At 46.1% G+C, this 13,139-nt stretch overlaps 1 protein-coding gene across 3 annotated transcripts in view; it reads left to right on the top strand.

Moving 5' to 3' along the window:
- The first annotated feature begins 10,706 nt into the window (after positions 1-10,706).
- The window catches only part of plppr1 (phospholipid phosphatase related 1), an 86,367-nt gene continuing 83,934 nt past the window's right edge, over positions 10,707-13,139 (top strand). For 2 of the 3 annotated variants that reach the window (XM_030342210.1, XM_030342208.1), the window contains exon 1: positions 10,708-10,894. The gene's annotated coding sequence lies outside the window, so the exon portion shown is untranslated. Of the gene's footprint in view, positions 10,895-13,139 lie in introns of all 3 variants that reach the window. The other variant, XM_030342209.1, reaches the window with a different exon arrangement.

Below are 13,139 nucleotides of genomic sequence, written 5' to 3'. Positions count from 1 at the left end.
TTGCATAATTAATTTCTTTAATGCAGAGTGTGCATTTAGCACATCCTTTTTTCTCAATTTTTTTTAAAAAAAATCTGTGGAAAGTTATGCTTCACTGAATTCACCTCAGTCGTGACTTCTAATTTTAGCCCTGACCACTTCTAACTGCACTTGCACCCTGCGTCCTGCTGCACAATAAGTGCATCGTTCTCCGATATTTCCCACCACTATCCTTGGGTCGGGCCGGGCCTTTGATCGAGCGTTTTTATTTTTATCATTGGTTTATTGGCCTAATCTGAGGAGAAATCTATGCCATAAACAGAAATATTATAGGCCTTTATTACACAGGTCTTCTCAATGCCGCGGAACGCTCCGTTCTTTTTGGTAGTAGTCCGGTGACTTGTTAACCCCAGCGTCTTCCGTTGCTAAGCGGCGTCACCGTCTTTGCGGACAATTTATAATTGTTGCTCTGCTGATCAACACTACGAATGCTAGTAACGAATAAATTGTAAAAAGGCACACCATGTGAAGTTATTTTTTTAGCTTTGGCAAGTAGCCGTGTAATAACCGGGATCATGTAGGCCTATAGAACGTCGCCGGTCATTATAGAAAATAAGCCCCTTCAGGGCGAAGCAAGACGCCTTCGCTGCGCGTCGGTGTACTGTTCGCCCTGTCGGGGCTTATTTTCCCGATAATGACCGGCGTTCTATACATTATCCCTTACATAGTTATTTAGCAGAGTAGGCCTAGTAACAAATGTGTACAAAGTTACATATGCGTTAAAATAAATGTCGGGTTGAAATCGGGCCCGGGCTAATAATTACAGTTGATGTGTCGTGTCGGGCCGGGCTCGGACAGAACGTGCACGGGCTCGTGCACGATGACCACACTGGAGATGCAATCGCCCAAGGCTTGAGGGAATCGCTTGAATCATGGGGACTTAAAGAAGAGTCGCAAGTATGCATCACGACACCACCGACAATGGCGCAAATGTTGTGAAGGCAGTGGCACAGAACGACTGGACCAGATTGCAGTGCTTTGGCCACCGGCTGCACCTCGCCATCCGTAGGTCTAAATGTTTTTTTTATTCTATTTTTAATTTACAACTACACGGGGCATTATCTCCACCTAATGGTTCATTTTACACTGTTCTTATATCCTTGTAAGCATTTCAGTCAGTGTACTGTAATAGGTGAGGATGTCTTTTAAAAACGTCTTTCTAAATATATTTTTTTCTGGTCTGTCAAGTTATCTTATATTTAAAAATGTTGATTTGTATACACAACCAGTGTGAATTTGCAATTATGCATGACAGGCTATTTTCTCTCAAAAATGATCAGGATGTGTGTACATAGAATAATTCCTAATCATTATCATTATTCTTTATATATATGCACATACCTTTATTCATTTTATGAATATATATTATTTTATGTTGTGTGTTCTCAAATAACATAAAATGTATGTGGATGTGTGTACATATAGAATATAATGAATTATTTATTTTACAGAGAGAAGTGCCAGAGAGCCTGTTGTTGAACGTGCAGTCGGCATATGTAAGAAGATTGTGAGTGTGTTTTCCTACTCATGGAAAAGGAAGAGAGAATTGGCTGATGCCCAGGCTGAACTTCGACTACCTCCTCACAGCCTCATCACCGAAACGCCAACCAGATGGGGCTCTCGCCAGAAAATGATCCAAAGGGTGATCGAACAGGAAAAAGCCATATCTCAGGTCCTTAGGGCTGAAAGGAAAACCCGGCACCTGGTGCCATCATGGCAAGAGATGGATGTTCTGGAGTCAGTGAGCAAGACCCTTGGCCCCCTGATTGAGTTCACTGATGCACTCTCCGGAGAAGAATATGTCAGTGTATCGTACCTCAAACATTTGCTCCATCTTCTCAACAACACTGTCCTGACTCCAGCTGAAGATGACACAGACCTGACAAAGGATATGAAGAAGTCCATCCTCAAGTATTTAACTGAAAAATACTCTGAGGCTGCCACAGATGACCTGCTAGACATGGCCTCCCTCCTAGATCCAAGTTTCAGAGCAACATACATCGCAGATGACAGGAAAGAATATGTAAAAAATAAAGCTGCAGCAGAGATTACGTCACTGCTGCAAAGACAGGCTAATTCTACCGAAGAACTCTGTATTCCTGCCACCAGTGCCCCTTCAGAAAGGGCATTCAGCATTGGTGGCAACATTGTGACCTGCCACAGATCTGCTCTGGAGCCAGAGACAGTTGACAGACTTGTCTTCCTTGCTAATAACCTGTAATACAACAGCCACTTTCAGAAATGAATGAGTCATAAGAAGGGATGTTAAATTACAATATTTGTTAAGCAAATGTTGTTTGTTTCTGTTGTACTATTGTTGTTTGTTGCACTATGTAGGCCTGTTCATGCTTTGTTACTGAAGAGCAGCAACTTATTTTTAATGTTGTGTTATGAGAGTTGTTTAAACATGTTTATTGTTTGGGGAAAAAGTTTCTCTCCTGCTGTTATTGAATTTAATATTATGCTGCTATATTTTATTGTTTTAAGGGTAAAAGCAATGAGGCCAAGTGAACATAGACACAATGTGCAATTATGACAGTTCTTGCAATACTGTTGCTGAAGAAGAGTCACTTACTTGGTTTCAACAAATATACCATTGTGGTAGTTTTATTTTGTTCAAGTTGGTTGATGGAAAGATACCTCCATTCCAGCTGCACTTGAATTCAGTTTGTATTTTAACTTTGTGCACCTTGATTATATTGTATTTCAACACTTCTGTATTATGTGAAATGTGTCCCAGTAATACAAAAGTACTGTAATAGCTGCCTAACCAGTATTTTACCAATTCAGAAGCATTTACATAGAAACTAAAAAATAAAATTAAAATACTGCGATATAATACCGTTACCGTCTATGCCTCAAATCATACCGTGATATCAATTTTGTCCATACCGTACAGCCCTAATTTGAACTTTAGTTAATCTAAAGGTTTTTTTCCCACTTCGTCAGAGCAGGCTGCAGGAATAATGAGAAATAAACACTATAATGACAAACGATGAAGACCTTGCCCTATTTAACGTGTTTATTACTGCATACGTAAGCACTTCTTATTGGTCACAGTAGTGAACAACTCCCTTATGCAGAAGGATTGAAAAACATAGGATTTGAAATGTCATACAAGAGACAACAGAAGAGGAAACACAGTAGAAAGAACGAAACACAGACAGAATGGCCTGTTCTTATGGTTTACCTTCTCTCTTTTACGTCCAGATGGTCATTGAGATTGATTGCTAGGAAGTATTTGATGGCAGAGCACCTAAGAGGGGGGGGGGGTGGTAGGGGCCAGATCTCTGGGGCCCCCTTACCCAGCCACTGGACCTCAGGTCCTGGAGCGCTGTGGGTCCGCTACAGGCTCCGTCTGATTGACACATCGTCAGTGTGTTAATGTGTGTGCATGTGTTTGTGTGTAATGGCATACACATGTTTTTGAATGTGTGTATGCATGTGTTTTTAGATTATGCTCCCATGGTAATGGTTGACTGCGCCATACCAACTTAAAAGAGGACATTGGCTGTACTTTATGAGGCTAAAGATACTGATCAATATACCACTATCTTGGTATATCTTGAGTGACTTATCACATGATCTTGTCTTAATAACAAGCCTCACTGTGTGCAGTCTGAAAAGTAAGGATGTGTGTGTGTGTGTGTGTGTGTGTGTGTGTGTGTGTGTGTGTGTGTGTGTGTGTGTGTGTGTGTGTGTGTGTGTGTGTGTGTGTGTGTGTGTGTGTGTGTCCCTTCAGATTGGGTCTAAATTTAGATCAAACAAGCCCTTGTTCATAATATATTCAATGTTTTCCGCCATTTTCTTCTTAAAAACCTCCTGCATTGGAATTGGCAGTATTCCCAGCTAAATAAGGGAATCACTGTGTCTCAAGAATACCGTTTCATTGAAGAGGATCTTTCCAAAATACACCTGCTGACTGTAAGACGTAAGCAAAATAGTATATATTTGCCAATAGGTTTGGCACGTTCACAGGTAAATTAAACATGGGAGAGAATACAAATAAATATTGATTGTCAATTGATGAAACCAATATAGAACACAGACAGACACTGAAAATTACGAAGGTATTGGGATGAATACAGATGGTGAAATTTGCATAGATCCAAAGGAAATAGATGTGAATGGCTGTACGCTGTTTGAATATTGTGCTTCTCATGGAGCGGGTGACACAAATTCTCATAATTTTTTTTTTTCTCATTTTCGTCCGCTTATCCGGGGTCGGGTCGCGGGGGGAGCAACTCAAGCAGGGGGCCCCAGACTTCCCTTTCCCGGGCCACATTGACCAACTCTGACGGGGGGATCCCGAGGTGTTCCCAGGCCAGTGTTGAGATATAATCTCTCCACCTAGTCCTGGGTCTTCCCCCGAGGTCTCCTCCCCACTGGACGTGCCTGAAACACCTCCCAAGGAAGGCGCCCAGTGGGCATCCTTACCAGATGCCTGAAAACACCTCAGCTGACTCCTTTCTAAGTAAAGGAGCAGCGGCTCTAATCCGAGTTCCCTCACGGATGGCTGAGCTTCTCACCCTATCCCTAAGGGAGACGCCAGACACCCTTCTGAGAAAACTCATCTCGGCCGCTTGTACCCGCGATCTCGTCCTTTCGGTCATCACCCAGCCCTCATGATCATAGGTGAGGATAGGAACGAAGATCGACCGGTAGATCGAGAGCTTTGCCTTGCGGCTCAGCTCTCTTTTCGTTACAACGGTGCGGTAAAGCGAACGCAATACCGCCCCTGCTGCTCCGATTCTCCGGCCAATCTCACGCTCCATAGTACCCTCACTCGCGAACAAGACCCCGAGGTACTTGAACTCCTTCACTTGGGCTAAGGACTCATTTCCTACCCGGAGTAAGCAATCCATCGGTTTACTGCTAAGAGTCATGGCCTCAGATTTAGCGGTGCTGATCCTCATCCCAGCTGCTTCACACTCGGCCGCCAGCCGATCCAGTGAGTGCTGAAGGTCACAGGCCGATGATCCAATGAGGACCACATCATCTGCAAAAAGCAGTGACGAGATCCTCAGACCACCGAACTGCAACCCCTCCCCACCACGACTACGCCTCGATATCCTGTCCATGTATATCACAAACAGGATTGGTGACAAGGCGCAGCCCTGGCGGAGACCAGCACCCACTGAGAACGAAACTGACTGGCTGCCGAGGACGCGAACACAGCTCTCGCTTTGGGAGTACATGGATTGGATGGCCCTGAGGATAGACCCCCTTACCCCATACTCCCGCAGCACCTCCCACAGTTTCTCCCGGGGGACCCGGTCATACGCCTTCTCCAGATCCACAAAACACATGTAGACCGGATGGGCATACTCCCAGGCCCCCTCCAGGATCCTTGCGAGAGTGAAGAGCTGGTCTGTAGTTCCACGTCCGGGGCGAAACCCGCATTGTTCCTCTTCAATCTGAGGTTCGACGATCGGCCGAACCCTCCTTTCCAGCACCTTGGAGTAGACTTTACCAGGGAGGCTGAGAAGTGTGATACCCCGGTACTTGGCACACACTCTCTGGTCCCCCTTTTTGAACAGGGGAACCACCACCCCGGTTTGCCACTCCTTTGGCAGTGTACCCGACTCCCACGCGATGTTGAATAGGCGTGTCAACCATGACAGCCCCTCAACACCCAGAGCCTTTTTCTCATTTCTGGCTGGATCTCATCAATCCCTGGGGCTTTGCCACTGCGGAGATGTTTGACTACCTCAGTGACCTCCACCAGGGAAATTGACGACGAAACACCATCAACCTTCAGCTCTGCCTCCAACATAGAGGGCGTGTTATTCGGATTCAGGAGTTCCTCAAAGTGTTCCTTCCAACGTCCGACGACCTCCTCAGTTGAGGTCAACAGAGTCCCATCCTTACTGTACACAGCTTGGATGGTTCCCCGTTTCCCCCTCCTGAGGTGCCGGATAGTCTTCCAGAAACACTTTGGTGCCGACCGAAAGTCCTTCTCCATGGCCTCTCCGAACTTCTCCCACACCCGCTGCTTAGCCTCCGACACGGCAGCCGCTGCAGCCCTTCGAGCCTGTCGGTACCCTGCAACCGAGTCAGGAGTCCTCCAGGATATCATATCCCGGAAGGCCTCCTTCTTCAGTCGGACGGCTTCCCTGACCACCGGTGTCCACCACGGTGTCCGAGGGTTACCGCCCCTTGAGGAGCCTAAGACCCTGAGGCCACAGCTAGCCACCGCAGCTTCAGCAATGGAGGCTTTGAACACCGCCCTCTCCGGCTCAATGCCCCCAACCTCCACAGGAATGCCAGAAAAGCTCCGCCGGAGGTGTGAGTCGAAGATACCTAGGACGGGGGCCTCCTCCAGACGTTCCCAGTTCACCCGCACTACTCGTTTGGGCTTACCAGGTCTATCCGGAAATTTCCCACATTCCCTGATCCAACTCACAACCAGATGGTGGTCGGTTGACAGTTCCGCCCCTCTCTTTACCTGAGTGTCCAAAACATGCGGCCTCAGATCAGATGACACGATCACGAAATCGATCATCGATCTTCGGCCTAGGGTACTCTGGTACCAGGTACGCTTACGGTGCGGCCACACCAAACGCGTTACTCGCGTTGGATAACGCGAGTAACGCGCCTAACCTGACGCTTGATCATTGTGTGGTGGTTCGGTTCAACGCTTCCAACGCGTCAACGCGCCAACGCAGCTAGATGAGTCCATGTCCATGCAAGTGAACGGAGCGTTCCCTCTTCGTCATAACTATCAAACCACCTAAAAATGTTTCCATAAATGCATTTAATGGCGTAACTATGTTACTATTTCCACCCAGAATAAAGATAGTTGTCGGCCGTGGCTGCGTTGGAGTCCGAGGTAGGAAACCCAAACGCCGCCGTGTTTGGGTGATAGAGTTTAGATCGGGTTAGATTAAATAATCTCTGATATAAATAACAATAATCGGGTTAAATAACTTCACATGGTGTGTCTGGTGTGTTTCCAGCATTCGTAGTGTTGATCAGGAGGGAAATTGTCCGCCAAGACGTTGAGGTTGCTTAGCATCCAGAGACTCTGTCCATGCAAGTGAACGGAGCGTTCCCTCTTCGTCATAACTATCAAACCAAACATCCTTCACATTCACCGAGCGAACATTATGAAAGTAAAATGCACATTTCTCGCTAAAAATGTTTCCATAAACGCATTTAATGGCGTAACTATGTTACTATTTCCACCCAGAATAAAGATAGTTGTCGGCCGTGGCTGCGCTGGAGTCCGAGGTAGGAAACCCAAACGCCGCCGTGTTTGGGTGATAGAGCTTAGATCGGGTTTGATTAAATAATCTCTGATATAAATAACAATAATCGGGTTGAATAACTTCACATGGTGTGTCTGGTGTGTTTCCAGCATTCGTAGTGTTGATCAGCAGAGAAATAGTCCGCCAAGACGTTGAGGTTGCTTAGCATCCAGAGACTCTGTCCATGCAAGTGAACGGAGCGTTCCCTCTCCGTCATAACTATCAAACCAAACATCCTTCACATTCACCGAGCGAACATTATGAAAGTAAAATGCACATTTCTCGCTAAAAATGTTTCCATAAACGCATTTAATGGCGTAACTATGTTACTATATCCACCCAGAATAAAGATAGTTGTCGGCCGTGGCTGCGCTGGAGTCCGAGGTAGGAAACCCAAACGCCGCCGTGTTTGGGTGATAGAGTTTAGATCGGGTTAGATTAAATAATCTCTGATATAAATAACAATAATCGGGTTAAATAACTTCACATGGTGTGTCTGGTGTGTTTCCAGCATTCGTAGTGTTGATCAGCAGATATATAGTCCGCCAAGACGTTGAGGTTGCTTAGTAACCAGAGACTCTGTCCATGCAAGTGAACGGAGCGTTCCCTCTTCGTCATAACTATCAAACCAAACATCCTTCACATTCACCGAGCGAACATTATGAAAGTAAAATGCACATTTCTCGCTAAAAATGTTTCCATAAAAGCATTTAATGGCGTAACTATGTTACTCTTTCCACCCAGAATAAAGAAAGTTGCCGGCCGTGGCTGCCATGGACATGGCTGCGCTGGAGTCCGAGGTAGGAAACCCAAACGCCGCCGTGTTTGGGTGATAGAGTTTAGATCGGGTTAGATTAAATAATCTCGGATATAAATAACAATAATCGGATTAAATAACTTCACATGGTGTGTCTGGTGTGTTTCCAGCATTCGTAGTGTTGATCAGCAGATATATAGTCCGCCAAGACGTTGAGGTTGCTTAGTAACCAGAGAGTCTGTCCATGCAAGTGAACGGAGCGTTCGCTCTTCGTCATAACTATCAAACCAAACATCCTTCACATTCACCGAGCGAACATTATGAAAGTAAAATGCACATTTCTCGCTAAAAATGTTTCCATAAAAGCATTTAATGGCGTAACTATGTTACTATTTCCACACAGAATAAAGAAAGATGTCGGCCGTATGCTTCTGTCCAAGCTCACTACTCTCTGCCAGTGACGTCGGGTCAAGCTCAACACTGATTGGCTATTGCGGCGCGTATGAGCGTAAAAAGTTCACTTTTTTGAACTCCTCGTACGCGCGTATATGTACGCGCGTATATATACGCGCGTATATATACGCGCCTCATACGCGCCTAACGCGAGTAAAATGTTGCTTATATGCGTGTAACGCGTGTACGCGTCTCATACGCGCGTAAACCAATGGTTCCCTATGGAAAAATTGCCGATTTTATACGCGTGATACGCGGGTAACGCTTTTGGTGTGGCCGTACCTTAACGCGAGTAAAATGTTGCTTATACGCATGTAACGCGTGTACGCGTCTCAGACGCGCGTAAACCAATGGTTCCCTATGGAAAAATTGCAGATTTTATACGCGTGATACGCGGGTAACGCGTTTGGTGTGGCCGTACCTTTAGGCGCAGGGAGGCGACCCTCTCGTCTACCGGGGTAAACTCCAACACCGCGGCGCTCAGCCGGGGATTTATGAGTATCCCCACACCCGCCCGGCGCCTCACGCCCTCGGCAACTCCGGAGAAGAATAGAGTCCAACCCTTATCCAGGAGTACGGTACCAGAGTGTACCGTACTAAGAATGTTACAAAGTTCTTGGAACATTTGTCCCCTATTATGCTTTTCAAAAGTCAGTTTTTCTAGTGGGAGAAGATGGCCTATCTGATCCTGAAACATTGTAATAGTTGGTGAGGAGTCATTTTTCCACAACAGAAGAATACATTTCTTGGCAAAATATGTCATAATAATTAATAGTCTGTATTTTTTTTGGAGTAAAAACTCCAATGAATAACGAAAAAAGAGGAGATGTGACCCGGCCCGGAGGAAGCCCGGGGCCCCCGTCTGGAGCCAGGCCCAGACGGAGGGCTCGATGGCGAGCGCCTGGTGGCCGGGTTTGCCACGGAGCCCGGTCGGGCACAGCCCGAACAAACTACGTGGCACCCCCCCTCTCTTCATCCCATGGGCCCACCACCTGTAGGAAGACCCATTGGGGTCGGGTGCGCAGCCACATGGGTGGCAGCGAAGGTCAGGGGTCTCGACGGACCAGACCCAGGCGGCAGAAGCTGGCTCTGGGGACGTGGAACGTCACCTCGCTGTGAAAAGGAACCGGAGCTTGTGAGGGAGGTGGAGCGCTATCAGTTAGATCTGGTAGGGCTTACCTCCACGCACAGTCTCAGCTCCCACTGGCTCCGACCTAACTCGAACCCTGGCTATAGGTCTTTTTACACTGCCGAGCCGGTTCGGTCGCCGCTTGGCATGCCGGGCGATTTCACCTTCTTATCTCAAGTTAAGTTACGTGTGTAAAACCGAGGGGGTCAAATCCCCCATTCGTCACGGCGCAGGCTTTCTTGGTTCACTGGGGAAGGCGGGGCTGCGCACGGAGTCTCTGACACCTCTTTAGAATAATTTGTATTATTGCATGCTCCGAATTTTTTAATTAGCATCCTACGAGTAGGCCTACCCCTGGATTCCTCGTTAGCTACGAGCGTTTTCACGACGTTCGTTACCATCGAGGCCCAGGGCAGTTTCCCGAAAGCATCGTTAGCCTAGGATCGTGAAGTGCGTCGTACGAGCATTGTACAGTTTTCGAAAGCATCGTTGGTAACGAACGTCGTGAAAACGCTCGTAGCTAACGAGGATTCCAGGGGTAGGCCTACTCGTAGGATGCTAAGAGCATCGTTACACCTGCTTCAAGTCCACCACTCGATTTAAATCCTATTAGATCGCTTTTTACTACATTTTATTTAGGACGCCTTGTGTAGGCATGCTCTTTATGAGCGTACATTTGTGATTTTATTTTTCAGTTTGGCAACTGCTACAATTATTTGCATTCAATCTAAAGCTAAATTGACTGCAGTGTCATTGATTTGAAACACTCATTAATTATGAAGACTTTGAGGTTATTGTACTAAAATATATTTATTTATTGTTTGTATAAATTCCTTCCGCCTTTCTTCTTGTCGACTCGATCAGATTACACTCACTCAACATTCATAATTCATTCATGGAAAAAAATCGGATTGTGGACCTGGTGACAGGTCTGTCTGGGGCACGGGGGGGGGGGGGGGGGACAGACAGTCGATAGACCGTATACGTCTCGTAGGGTCCCAACGTGAACCAGTGCGCTTCACCGTACAACCATGCGTGTGCGTGTCTGCTAGCCACGCCCATCCTACGTCACAGGCACGGCAGCACACATTCTTCTCCACGTGCACGAGCAGTGAGTGAGCTGTACGCTCGCACACACGCTGCGTGGTAGTCATCACAAACGGAGAAGCAATGTGGCTTTCCTGATCGATGGGAGTAGTGGTATGAACGCGTTTGGAGACCATTTCACGTGTCTCTCTTGGATGGATTCAGCCTCCTCCCAATACGGTAAGACCTCAGCCGAGCGCAGACTCTGTGTGTTCACCTCCTCCACCAGCACCGCCGTGATGTGCTATTGTCTGTCTGTGGCCATGCCTGGGCAGAGGGAGAGCGGGCACGTCCGGACATCTGGGAAGCGGAGCGTCTTCTCTGTCTTTAAATGGCCTCCGCTTCGGATGCATGGTCGCGGAGCGGCGATGGACGTTTTTGTAAATGAAACACAATGCACATAGGACGTATGGTTGCTATGGTCGTGCGATGGGATCGGTCGTAGTCTTAGCGGCTCGGATCGATGGAGGAGATGCGAGATAGAGCTTGATAGACACCTGCTGTCCCTGCAAGTAACCCCGACCTCATACCCGGCTGGGCTCAGCAGAGAAAATACGAGGGCGACAACGAGGAGACTACAGAGGATTTCTTATTGACTGCGAGCAGTAATTAGCGGCAATTAGTCGTTTCTAGTCCCCATATAATGTGTCTTTGGTCGGAGCACATTCTCCTTTACCCGCCCCCCAACCTCCCCATTCCTATTGCAGACCCCCGACTGTTGCTAATTCGGACAGGATTCACATCTTGCACCGAGCCATGTGTTACAGTGATGCTGATGAGACAAGGCATCACTCTGACCACGACTACTGGACGATATTAATCTGTGATCATTTAAATTTATAGTTGAAAAAACTCATCAAACCTAACACTAACCTACTAGAGTCTAGCGAGCCAGACACTTTTGATGATATTGACTTTCATAGCAATATATGATTATTTCTGTTTATTATAGCGTAGTTGCATCCCCGTACTCCAGATTTGGTGGACGTCCTTATGATGGTATACGCCTGTATTGGGCCTGTTGCTTCTATCACTCTTACGTTAAAGTATAGGGCTCTGAGTCATTATATCATTATAATGCTCTGTGTATTTGAATGACACATAATATATGATTCTTTGAAGTTCTGACATGTGATGAAGATGGAGATGGAGGGCAGATTAACAATCCAGAGGAAAACAAGACAATAAGACGTGTTGATTCTTTGTATTTGTCCCACGTGCCATATACCTCTCCAACACAGCAGAACCTCAAACATTCATCGTTGTGACCTGGAATGTTAATGCCAGATGATTTCTATTTTATTCATCATATCCCACAAAAGGATAATGTGGCACTGTTGCAAATGTGTAACGTCAGGTGAACACAAGTATTAGAATATAGCCTAGCTAGATACTACCTGCGGCTATAGTGCCTTCCTGTGTATTGGGGCTGACCTTTGATGGCCAATGTGGCTACTGGTGAGGTTTATGAACCACGTCCTGCGTGCTATACATCTTGGTTGTGTGTCACACACAGAGGTGTCAAAAGTATTCACATTCATTACTCAAGTAGAAGTAGAGATACTAGCGTTTAAAGATACTTCTGTAGAAGTTGTAGAAGTATCAACTCAAGCTTTTTACTTAAGTAGAAGTATAATGGTACTGGTTTCAAAACTACTTAAAGTATTAAAGTAAAGTAATGCAAGGGGAAAAAATGCCATTAAGGACAAAAGCTGAGGGTTTGCCACAGTGCCCTATAGAATTACAATCAGCTTTTTGCTAAGTATGCTCACACATACAAGGAATTTGGTCACTGCATTTATCCCATCCATGAATTAGTGACACACACACAGCACACCTCTATAGCACATTGCCCAACTTCCCCCAAAAAAACATTTTGCTTAAGGCCATCTAATGACTATAATGTTAATGTTGAAAAAATTGGGATGCACCTGTTTCAGACACATTTATGCCCATTGAAAATGAACGCATATTAGTACAATGCAAATACATTAAAGAACCATACATGTGTACTACTGAGCATTAACATGTGTTTCATGGAGCGGAAGATATGATGACTAGTTCCCTGTAACTATTGGAATGGTGCAAAAAGTCAAACTTCAGAGGCATGTTATCAAAAGCCTTTATTGGGAATGTAAATGTATGTATCCAAGCATAACTGCAGGAATTTAAGATGTAACGAGTAAGAACTGAGTTGTTTTTGCATCCAACCATTTCAAAAAAAATCCTCCAGGAACGGCCAGGGATGTAGAAGGCTTGGCTGGTCTTCTTGGCTACCAACCTCCTCACTGGTGCTAGGTTGGGACATTTCGCTCATCTACGTCTGCTATTTCGTAGCTGGAAATGGAATGTGGCGTGATTTCTGTCATGTCAGAGAATGTAGACGGGCTCTGGTCATGCGCAGGTGCCATGGATCGCGTATAAA

This window comes from Gadus morhua, chromosome 19, assembly GCF_902167405.1.
Source record: "Gadus morhua chromosome 19, gadMor3.0, whole genome shotgun sequence".
Classification (NCBI taxonomy): domain Eukaryota; kingdom Metazoa; phylum Chordata; class Actinopteri; order Gadiformes; family Gadidae; genus Gadus; species Gadus morhua.
This window is presented reverse-complemented; position numbering and strand designations above follow the sequence as displayed.